The sequence below is a fragment of the Onychomys torridus genome, chromosome 19 (genome assembly GCF_903995425.1).
Source record: "Onychomys torridus chromosome 19, mOncTor1.1, whole genome shotgun sequence".
NCBI classification, from domain to species: domain Eukaryota; kingdom Metazoa; phylum Chordata; class Mammalia; order Rodentia; family Cricetidae; genus Onychomys; species Onychomys torridus.
Genome location: NC_050461.1, coordinates 17,201,592 through 17,213,166, shown reverse-complemented (window position 1 = coordinate 17,213,166; position 11,575 = coordinate 17,201,592). Strand labels below are relative to the sequence as shown.

Below are 11,575 nucleotides of genomic sequence, written 5' to 3'. Positions count from 1 at the left end.
TTGCATCCTGTGTCCATCTTGCAAATCTTCCTGCCTTTGGCAAGCTCCACCCGAGGAAGTGCCAGCTTGGGCTGGAGACGCACCCTGCACATTTCTCTCCCTCTCGGTCTGCTGGGCACAGCTCTTCTGATCATGGATAAAGTAGTGGGAGAGGAAAGACTGTGAAGCAAGCAAGATGCAGCCTTCTCCTCTGGCTGCATGGTAATGTTCTGCAGCCCAGATGAACTCCTAAGGAAGCTGCTAGACACCCATTGCTGTTGAGAGCCACTGGTAGCAAAAGTCCATGGGGAGGGAGGGGGTTCATTACATGGCCACCTGGCTAACCATTACAGAGGCACCAACCCTCTCAGCCAACACCCTACCGTGTTTCTCTGTTGTACTCGGCTCTTTGTTCCCATGATTGCTGCTCTGGCGAGGCTACAGCCATCGCGCTCATGTCCTGTTGGCAGATTCTCAGATCTGCAGCAGCATTAGAGATGCATCTACGTACTGCTTTGGATTACAAACTCAAGCAAGAGATTTCTGGCCACGTCTCCATCTGGCGTCACCCGCTGACGTGTAGATCCTGCATCTCTTGGTAACTGTTTTCCTCTTAAAATAGCAGAAGCAGGTAAACAGTTCCTCTACATTAAGGATGTTCAGCCTCCTAAGGGATAGAGCAGTGGAGGTCTGCTTTTCAGCTTTTCTGCCTCTGTAGAGATGGAGGTGTCTTATGCAGGACAGTTCTCTGTGTGATCTTGGGCTGAGTTAGTTCAACCTCTTTTCTGGAATTCTCAGGAATACCTGTAGATGTTTTTAGAATGGAACACTGTAACGTTTAGAATGTAACACTGAGGTACTGCCCTCAACTGCCGGGTCTTTGTTCTAATACCCACCTGGCACTACAGCTTAGCAAGTTGTCCAGATTATACCCCCCCCCCCCCCCGCACACACACAGGCCGCTTTCTGGGGTGCCTCATTTGCAATGGAGGTGAGACATTTGAAATGAGATTCCATCCTCCCAGGACAGCTTTTGGGCAGACACATCTTGCGTCCTAGACTTCTGCTGTCCTCTTCTGCCTACCTGTAATAGAAGCACCTTGTGTAACCAGGCGTGTGGGTACATTTCGTCTCGTTAGACTGAGGCAATAGTAAAAAGTACATCCAAGGTACAGTGGTCTGGCATGGCCAACGCACCATGAATCTACATCTGGCAGTGGTTCCCAACCCCTGGCTCATCTCTCTACTCAGAGAGTGCCTTTCACTCTAAGCTGCTATTCTGAAATAACAGAAAAGCCACAGTGGATGCCTCCTGCTGCATTTTCTTATTTTGTTATTTCCCCCAAAAAAGGAAGTAATGTAACCTTTTAAGGAAACTGGGGTTTCAGAATATAAAGTCTTGACTTATTAAACACATGTAACCTAATACATCCTAAATTAGACCAGGAACAAAAGAAATAATAATAATGAAGAGTAATGCAGCCTGAGATAGTCATGAAGTCCCAAACATTTCAGTGTCAATATTTTCTTTACTTTCCAGTTATAAAATGCATTATTTTAATTGTCACAATGAACAAATGATGTGTAGGCAAGTGAAGCCATTTTTGTCTTGACAGAAGTAATAGTTTCCAGATAATTAAGAATAGTGAATAAAGGGGCTGACAAGATGTCTCAGTAGTTAAAAGTACTTGCTCTTTTTCTGGAGGACCCGGGTTCTATTCCTAGCACCCACATGGCAGCTCATAACTGTCTGTGACTCCAGTTCCAGGGGATCCGATGACATCTGTAGACACTGCATGAGTGTGGTACACAGACATACATGCAGGCAAAACACCTATACACATAAAAATGATAATAAATAAAATGTTCAGAAAAATTTTAAATTAAAGAATAATGAATAAGGTACCAGGTTCTGACTCAACAGACATGATTCCACCCACTTAGTGTTTGTTAAGCTGCGGGGCTCATGGCTGGCCACCACCCAAAGAGTCACAAGCCATGGTTACCTTTCTAAAGCTTTATTGGGACAGAGACAGAGACAGAGACAGAGACAGAGAGAACAACCACGCAGAGGGGGGAGAATATGGAAGGAGAGAGTGTGGAAAGAGAGAACACAGAGCATGCCCACTTTTTGGGCTGGGACGCCCTCGTAGGCTGATGACGTAATTAAGGACATAATCCTTACGCTTAGCCCTTCTTCTCTTTCCTGCAGCCTCATCGAAGTGGAGATAGCTCTGTGAAGGTTCCTAATGATGTTCATGGTTCCCAGTTAATGGTGTTCCTGGCTTCTGATTGTCCTGAGAACTAAAGCAATTGTGTGCTTTGGAATGCTTCCTGTGTCTGGTTTGTGGTGAGTGCTCAGTAATTTAATCAGCTGAAGAAAAAAAAAATGAGATAAAATTTCAATCCTTGTAATATCTGTTCTAGAGAACTGTAACCTTATGGCTGATTCCCACAATGAGCCTTTACCGTGGATTCCCCCCACCCCTCCACTATGTGGTAAAATAAAGAGGCGTGAGTAGTGAAAGATGGACAACATGGTCTCCAGTTGGCTGTGTCACCAACAGTATGTCCGACCCACGGAGGCCCAATAAAGCGCTGAGGTGTAAGCTTCCAACGAGCGAGTGCGACCTGGCTTTGGACCACCCAGGGCTGGACCACATGAACCTCCTCGACATGACGGGTCTCATGCTTAAGCTGAAGTGGTGTGCCTGGGGAGCCAGGTACTGTCCCTTTAGCAACTCTGCCTGCTCCCAGAGCTCCGGGGACGCCAAGCGGGTGATGAGCAGCTTACTGTCTCAGTCTCTGCAGTGCCGATGTTCTATCTGCAGACTCCTCAGCCCATGATGCCCCATGGTGATGTCACCTAGAGGAATTGGATCCTGGACTCCTGCCCACCCTCTCTCTGTGACCTAGCCTCTGGCTGCCTCCACCCTGCCCTGAGCTGCTGCCCAACTGTGGTCTCAGGGCTCCCAGCTGAATGGAGGGAAGTTGGCCTTTGCTTTGGGGTCCTGCTTCTGCTTTGACAAAGAGGCAAACCCGCAGACTTCTCTTTTCTCTTCCCTCCGATGGCCACTGTTATGGGAGACACTGTTCATGTTTCTAAGTATTCACTTGTTTTATTGTTGAAACCATTGTTATAAAATTTTCCACTCTATGAAAAGATAAAATAAATAAAGAGACATGGCCCATCTTCTGGATCCCCCCCCCCCAAGACAGGGTTTCTCTGTATAGTTTCAGTGCCTGTCCTGGATCTCGCTCAGTAAACCAGGCTGGCCTTGAACTCACAAAGATCCATCTGGCTCTGCCTCCTGAGTGCTGGGATTAAAGGTGTGTGTCACCACCACCGGGCCCATCTTCTGGATCTTGAAGAATAAAAACAAATAAATAAATTATAATGAAGATTATTTTAAAACACAGTATGTCAAATGTGCACGTGCCCACTGTGAAACTGGGAAATTTAATATTTGTAATTAAGTTGGTAAATTTAATATTGGGAAACTGAATATTTGTAATGACGTCCTTGGTAATAAAAGCTTCAAATTTTCAAAAGAAAGAAAATCAAGATGAAAAGAAATGCATGGAAACAGCATACTGAAGTTGTCAAAAAAATTATTGAAAAAATAAGACACATGGTACAGACAGCTCCCATGTAACCACTGCCTCATGCCGTTTCAATATCTTAACAAGAGGTATGCATTCCTAGCAGCTGCTGAATCTGTTTCGACACATCATTGTCTCCCACACTACACTTAAGTGCTCACTCGTGCTGGTATAGTTCTGTAGGTTTTGAAAACTCTACAATGTTCCCACCATGGTGTTATCATACATAACACCTTTTGCCCTAAAAATTCTTTGTACTCAACTCAAACCATCCCTCTTACAGCTAAGTCATGGCAACCAGTAACCCTTTTACTGTTTCCACAGTTGTCCTTTTCCAGAACACTCCACAGTTGAAGTTACACAGGAAGTAGGTTTTCACACTGCCTTCTTTTACTTAGTACAGAGTAAGGCTGTTTTTGCATTTCATGATTCCGTAAGTCATTTCTTTATAGTGTTAATGTTCCATTGTCTGAGTGGACTTATATATCCACCTGCTGAAGGGCATGTTGATTGCTTCCAAGTTACGGTTCTCATAGATCAAGCTGTTATTCAAACCTATTTAGGTAAGTACTAGAACTCAAGCCTAACTCAGCTATATTGTTGGATCATATGGTCAAGGTAGGATTATTTTGGAAGAAAATGTCAATACCCATAAAATAATTTGATAAGTTTTTGACGGGGGAGTCAAATCATTGAATCTATAGACCAAGTTGAGAAATATCCCAGATCAAGAGAGTAGTAAATCTTTCTTTACAAGATCGTTGGTTGTCTATTTCTTTAGTGAGTTGTTCTCCGATTTCTTTCTTAAATATACTTTTTTTTTTTACTCATTGTAATGAATAATCTTTTTGGAGGACACAGAGGGCTGGGGATTGAACTCATAGCCTTGTAAATACTAGACAAGCGTTCAACCACAAAGCCACAGTTACAATCTCTCCTTCAAGTCCCTTCATCCATTTTTCAGAGCTCTTCATGCAGACATTGAACATAATTTGTTAGGCTTATACATAAGTATTTCATTGGGATTCCAACATAAATAGCATTATGTTCTGAATTTTAAATTCTACTTGTTTATTGCTGATACATAAAGAAATGATTGGCTTTCTCTGTTAACCTTGCATCCTACAACCTTGCTACAGTGTCTTGTTATTCTAGTAGCACCTTTTGTGGATTCCTACATCTGCAGCTCTGCCATCCACAATGTCTTCCTTCCCAACCAGTGAAGTGTTTGCTTCCCTTCCTTGTCTTATTGTGTCAGCTGGTATTTCCAATATGATGACGAAAAAGGAGAGATGAGAGAGGGCCCCGGGGCCTCTGACCTTACAGGAAGGCCTCACTTCCCCACGCTGAAAGTGTTCTTTGCAGCTTTTGTAGACATTCTTTGTCAAGTTGAGCAAATTTTCTTTAATTCTGGGATAAGAATTCATGAGACATTTTATTCATGAGAGTGTCGTGTATTGTTAGTACTATACTGTGTGGTTCTTTTACCCATGTTCCTTTTTTTCCCCCATCCCTATAAAGGTACAGACCTGTTGGTGTATCCCTTTTGAGAGTCCATTTAATTCCTGGCAATACTCTTTTTGATAAAAGTGTCTTCTTGCCAACTTTGAGCTTTTTCTTTTTTTTTTCAATTTATACAACTTTTGAACTATTTTTGCCTTCCTATTATACTTGGTGAGTCCCTAAAATTATGTAGGTATGGAATAAACACTGTAGTTTGGTTCAATCTTCAACCACTTTTCTAGGTTATCTAGTCTTGATTTACATATTTAAATTAGCTCATTGGCCCCTTAGATTCATGGCTCAAACTTTATACACCCACATGTAACCTATAAATGCTGGCTGTATTTAATGTTGTAAATAATCAAGTTTTATTATCTTGACATTCTTTTTTATTAAAACCTTACCATATTTCAGCAGCTGAGGGGAGCAAACCAGAGAATCATGTCAGTTAAACCAGCATCTGTCAATCTACTTCATATTTAGTATTATTCACTTTTCACTTTTGAGACAGGGCCTCATGTTCCCCAGGCTCACCTTGAACTTGCTAGTAACTGAGGGTGACCTTGAACTTCTGATCATTCTGTCTCCTCTAGAGTGCTAGGATTAAGCTATGTGCCGCTATGCTTGGAATATAAGTGCTGGGGATCAAATCCTGGACTCCACAAATGCTAGCACATGTGCTACATCCTCAGTCATACATCTAATTTTTTTTAATGGTGAAGTAAAATTTTGAATACTTTTTGCTGTGGAATAATCCTTTTGTACACTGTGAATGTGTTACTCTCATTGGTTTAATAAAAGGCTAACTGGCCAATAGCTATGCAGGAAGAGGTTAGGTGGGAGAGCCAGACTGAGAGACTGTGGGGATGAAGAAGGGCAGAGTCGCCAGCCAGACGCAGAGGAAGCAGGATGTGTAGAAAATGAGATAACAAGTTATGAGCCACATGGCAACACATAAATTAATAAGTGTGGGTTAATTTATGTTATAAGAGCTAGTTAGTAATAAGCCTAAGCTATTGGCTGAACATTTATAGTTAATAATAAGTCTCTGTGTGGTTATTTGGGAGCTGGCCAGTGGGACAGAAACATCCGCCAATAACTTTTCAACAGTGTAAAATATTTTTTTATCTTCTTATTTAATGTTTTATTCACTGTTTTATTTTGTCTTTTCTTTTTATATATTTTAAATATTTTATTGAATATTCATACATGTGTATAATGTTTTAAGCAAATCTGCCCTTCCACTCCTCCCTTATCCTCCACCACATACCCTCCCAACTTCATTTGCTTTCTTGATCTTTCTCATTTTTTCAATACCTTCTGAGCCCATTTTGTGCTGCCTATATGTGCATGAGTATGGGAGCATGGGCCTCCCGGGGCCTGCATCACCGTAGAAAACTGACCCTTCCTTTTCCAACAGTCACTAATTGGCAATAGCTCCTCAGGTCAGAGTGGTGTTTCATTAACATCCCCCATCCATGTTGGGATTTTGACTGGTGAGTCTTGGACCTGCTGTACCAGCCATTGTGAGTTCATGGGTGCAACTTCACTGTCATGTCTAGTAAACCTCATTTTGCAAATGTCTGCCCCCTCTTCTGCTATGATTCTTGAGCCTTGTGGAAGCAAGTATAATATAGACATCCCATTTGGAGTTGAACACTCCACCATTGCTCAGTCTCTGCACAATGAATAGTTATGGGTCTCTGTATCAATTGCCATCTCCTGCCTAAAGAAGCTTCTCTTATCAAGTTTGAGAGATGCACTAGTCTACAGACATAAAGAGAAGGAATTCAAGGGCAGTCTATTATGTCTATTTAGCAGCATCATAGTACTGGGTTCACCCCATAGCCTATGATCTGTATGTCCTATGACTCAGGTATGTGGTATCTTCAGTAATGGGGCCTTACTCTCAGTCCTAGTCCTGGAGGGTAATTGAGAGTAACAGCAATAGCCTGTAATGGATGACAGGGAGCAAGTCTGTGAAACCCTACTGGCCAGTAACTTGAGAAGAGGTAATCCATACCTGATGCAGAGGGTTTATTTAATACCTATATTAATTAACTTTCTGTTGCTGTGATAAAATACCATAACCAAGGCAACTTAATGGAGGAAAGCGTTTAGTTCATCTTACAGTTCTAGAGGGATGAGAGTCTGCCATGGCAGGAAAGCATGGCACCAGGAGCAGGAAGCTAAGAGATCACATCTTTAACCACAAACATGAAGTAGAGCAAGAACTAGAAGTGAGTTGAGGCTATGACCTCTCAAAGCCCACCCCCAAGTGATGTACTTCCTCCAGTGAGGCTGCATTACCTCCCCAAACAGCTCCAACAACTGGGGACCAAATGCTCAAACACCTGAACCCATAGAGAATGTCCCCCATTCAAACCATTATAATAACCTGCCGTGGCTGGCGGTGGCGTTGTCCCCCCATTAAAGGGTAACTCCCTGTAAACCCATAGATGGCAGGAAGCTAGGAAGACGCCATCAGAGGGATGGAAAGGATGGAGGGGGTGCTGAAGCAGGAAGGGCTAAGGGGTGTGGTTGGGAGGGCAGGATAGAGGAAGGAAAAGTAACCAACACTGAGACCTTTGAAAATGGGGAGGCCGCCTAAAGTGTGTGTGTGTGTGTGTGTGTGTGTGTGTGTGTGTGTGTCTGTGTCTGTGTCTGTGTCTGTGTGTCTGTGTGTGTCTGTGTGCGTCTGTGTGTGTCTGTGTGTGTGTCTGTGTCTGTCTGTGTCTGTGTGTCTGTCTGTGTGTGTGTCTCTGTGTGTGTGTATATAATGGAGTTATCATTCACACACTTTACAACTTGAATTATTTTTGTTTGTTTGTTTTTTGAGACAGGGTTTCTCTGTGTAGTTTTGGTACCTGTCCTGGAACTTACTAGCTAGCCCAGGCTGGCCTCGAACTCACAGAGATCCACCTAGCTCTGCCTCCCGAGTGCTGGGATTAAAGGCGTCTGCCACCATCACCAGGCTGACCTTCACATTTTTAAAGGCCCCCAAACAAAGGAAAGGATGAGGAAACAGCTGAACATTCACTCTTTAGGAATGACTACAAGAACGGGAGGAAGTAATTTTCATAGAATTCTTGTGGGACACGTAGCCTTTGCAGAAAGGGAACCGTGAAAGAGCAAAAAAAGGTCTCAAGAAAAGAGATAGCAGTGGGAGAGGGTAATGGAACATGTGTGATGTGAAAGTGGGGGAGAAATGGACAGCAGGAAGGGAAAGGGGCTGGGAGAGAGATAAATATTATAACAAAATGTAATAAAATATGTGTACAAAAATTTCATAATAAACCCATTTTTATGTATAATACCTAAAACCAATTAATAGAAAAAAAACCTTTAATCAACTAAAGTTAAAAATATACAGCCTGTAAGATAGCCTATTTTGGAATGTCATTATATTTCTAGATGGATCATTATCATGAGCTACCTTTTAACTTCTGGACACTTGTGGCCTCTTTGGGAAATTTTCAGTGGCTTTTGTGATTACTGAAAGAAGTCAGTGCTGGGGGTTTTGTTCAGAGGTAGAGACTCTGCCCAGTTTGCACAAGGCTTTAGTTCAATCCCCAGCATAAGCAATAAATAAATAATAAAATGCCCAGTGATGGCGCACGCCTTTAATCCCAGCACTAGGGAGGCAGAGGCAGATCTCTGTGAGTTCAAGGGCAGCCTGTTCTACAGAGCAAGTTCCAGGAAAGGCTCCAAAGCTACACCCTATCTCAAAAAAAATTTTTTTTAATAAATAAATAGTAAAAGTGGCCGAGAAGAAATAAATAGTACAAGCCTTACAAACAGTGGTCTGATCCAGGGTTTCGGGTAGTGGGAAGTGGGAAGAAAATGGCTGAGGCCAAATGACCATAAAGTATTTTCTAAATCCACACTAGATCCATGTACAGCCATTTGTCAGTGATGGTCTTAATTACTTCTCTTGTTTCTGTAACTGAGTACCCGACAAGAAATAGCTTCTGGGAGAACAAATGAGAGGATTTATTTCTGTTATGGCTTGAGAGTATAATCCCTCGTGGTGGGGAAGGCCCAGAAGCTGTAGCAAGAGGGACATTACTTATTCACATCTTGGGGGACAGAGGAAAGGGAATGCCCTGACTTGGTTCTTTTTCCCTTTTATGGGGCCTGAGTCCCAGTCTGTGAGATGGCATCACCCACATTCAGGGTGAATCTCTCTCCAGTTAATCCTTCTTGGAAATGCCCCTGTAGACTTCCCTGGCATTAATCTCCTGTGCAATTTTAAATCCAGTCAAGCTGATATCGGATCTTAGCCATCAAGGTGACTACCTGGACATCTGAATAATGGCTATTACATCAAGTCCTCTATACTAGATTTCCTAGCAACAGTGTTTGGTGGGAAACTTACAGAGTATATTAAAATAATATTTTACCTTAGAGAGAAAAATAGGAAAATATGTCATTCTTTGTCAAAACCAGATACATCTAGAATAAAGGCAAACCTAGGGCTCAGAGATAGTACAAAAATCTGTCAATTTAATGATGAGATAACCCACTATTAGAACTAGGTTATCACCAGTCACAAAAAGTTTCTTCTCATAAATTGTGCTTTGGGCCATTTGTGTCCTTCCTTTAGTTTTGGGTCAATACTCTAGCAATCATTCAGTTTTTAACATTCATCAAACAATTGCAAGTATATGATGGAAAACCGTTGAAATTCTGGGTCACTTATGAGCACAGTAATTCATTCATTGATGTGTGTGTATATATGATTAAGCAAATTTAGCTGAGTAAATTATCTAACTGAGTGATGATAGACATAACTGAACTATGGTCCTTGACAAAACAGAGCTTTAAGTGTGTGTGTGTGGGTGGGTGGGTGTGTGTGTGTGTGTGTATGTGTATTTAATTTCTCAGTGCTGGTAAAATCCATGTACCTTATCTAAAAGGCCTAGAAGTACGCTGGTTCTGGTTGCACAAGCCCATAATCCCTACTCAAGAAGCCGGGGGCAAGAGGATCACAAGTTCAAACCTTGTCTGGGCTACAGAGTGAGCTCAAGGCTAACTTGGTCAACATAATGAGATCTTGTCTCAGAAGAAAACATTTTGAAAGAGCTGGGGAAATTGATACATGATAGAGAACTTGCCTAGTAAGCACAAGGCTCTGGGTTCAATCCCTACACACATGGACACACATGGACACACATGTACACACACACACACACACACACACACACACACACACACACACACACACGCATGCACGCTATGTTGGAAGGCTGAACCCAAACCAAAGACGGATGCAGGGGTGGAGTGTGTCTCACAGTAGAGCCCTTATTCAGCAAGCAGCAAACCCTGGTTCAGTCTGGGGAAGCACTGAAAACAAGCCCTAGCTCTGCCTTTTCCTGTCTGTGAGCCCTCCAGGCTATCCCCGCCATGTGCAAAATGACTAGCTTCATTCTCAAGCCCTTGCAGCTTTGGAAACTGAGAATAAATTCCCAGGAGGTGTTAGAGTATGTAAATCATTACACATCACACATAACTAATCTTTTTTAGAGAGAACTATAGATCTAACTCGTGTAATAGCAAGAAAAAAATGCGTCTAAATCCTCTTATTTATGTATTTCTGTGCCAGGGAAGGAAATGTCAGTGTACTAGGGAGTTTTAGAAACCAAAATATACATAAGACTCCTCTCAAAGAATTTCAATTTTCATAAATATTTTGAAGAAAGAAAATACAAACATAAATCAAATAAAGTAAAAACCTGTGTGAATTTTTTTTCTTTTTTTGTTTTTGTTTTTGTTTTTCAAGACAGTGTTTCTCTGTGTAGCTTTGCACCTTTCCTAGAACTTGCTTTGTAGACCAGACTAGCCTTGAACTCACAGAGATCCGCCTGCCTCTGCCTCCCAAGTGCTGGGATTAAAGGTGTGTGCCACCACCGCCCGGCCTGTGTGAAATTTTAATTTAAAACATGCCACTGGAGAAAGGGCTACTTTTGGTGGCTTCTTTGCCCAACTTCCTGATCTCTGTTTTTTTTTTTTCTCTGCCAAGAGGGGTATTTGGTGGAAAACTTTCTTAACTATTTCACAGATAATTTTTTTTTTTTTCTAACGAGAACAAAAACTAACTTTGAATGGGGTTTCAAATGCATTCACATAAATAGTGAACGGACTGATAAAAAAAAAAAAAAAAAAGGTATGATTCTGCTATCTGTATGCTCCTGTACTCAAAGCACCCTCAAGAACATGCAGTTTACCAAAGGAAGGCACTGTGGAGACTGTGGTTAACTCGGAGAAACCGAATGTTATAACTTAGAGCACGCAGCGACATCTGTGATAATACACCGCTAACTCACACTTCCTCTTCTGCCTTCCTTTGGGTTTTGATAAAGACCTTCTGTCCCCTGGGCAAACAGGAGTCAAACTAGGCCAAATGACCTCCCTGCCCCCCACCTCCAAGGGTAGAAGTCTTGAAGATAGGTAAACAGATTCCGGGAGCACTAGAAAGTGCTTTATTCTC

The 11,575-nt window shown here is 42.1% G+C and overlaps 1 pseudogene; it reads left to right on the top strand.

The window, feature by feature from the left end:
* Window positions 1-434: 434 nt before the first annotated feature.
* LOC118570679 lies at window positions 435-3,176 on the top strand (annotated as a pseudogene).
* Window positions 3,177-11,575: the final 8,399 nt, after the last annotated feature.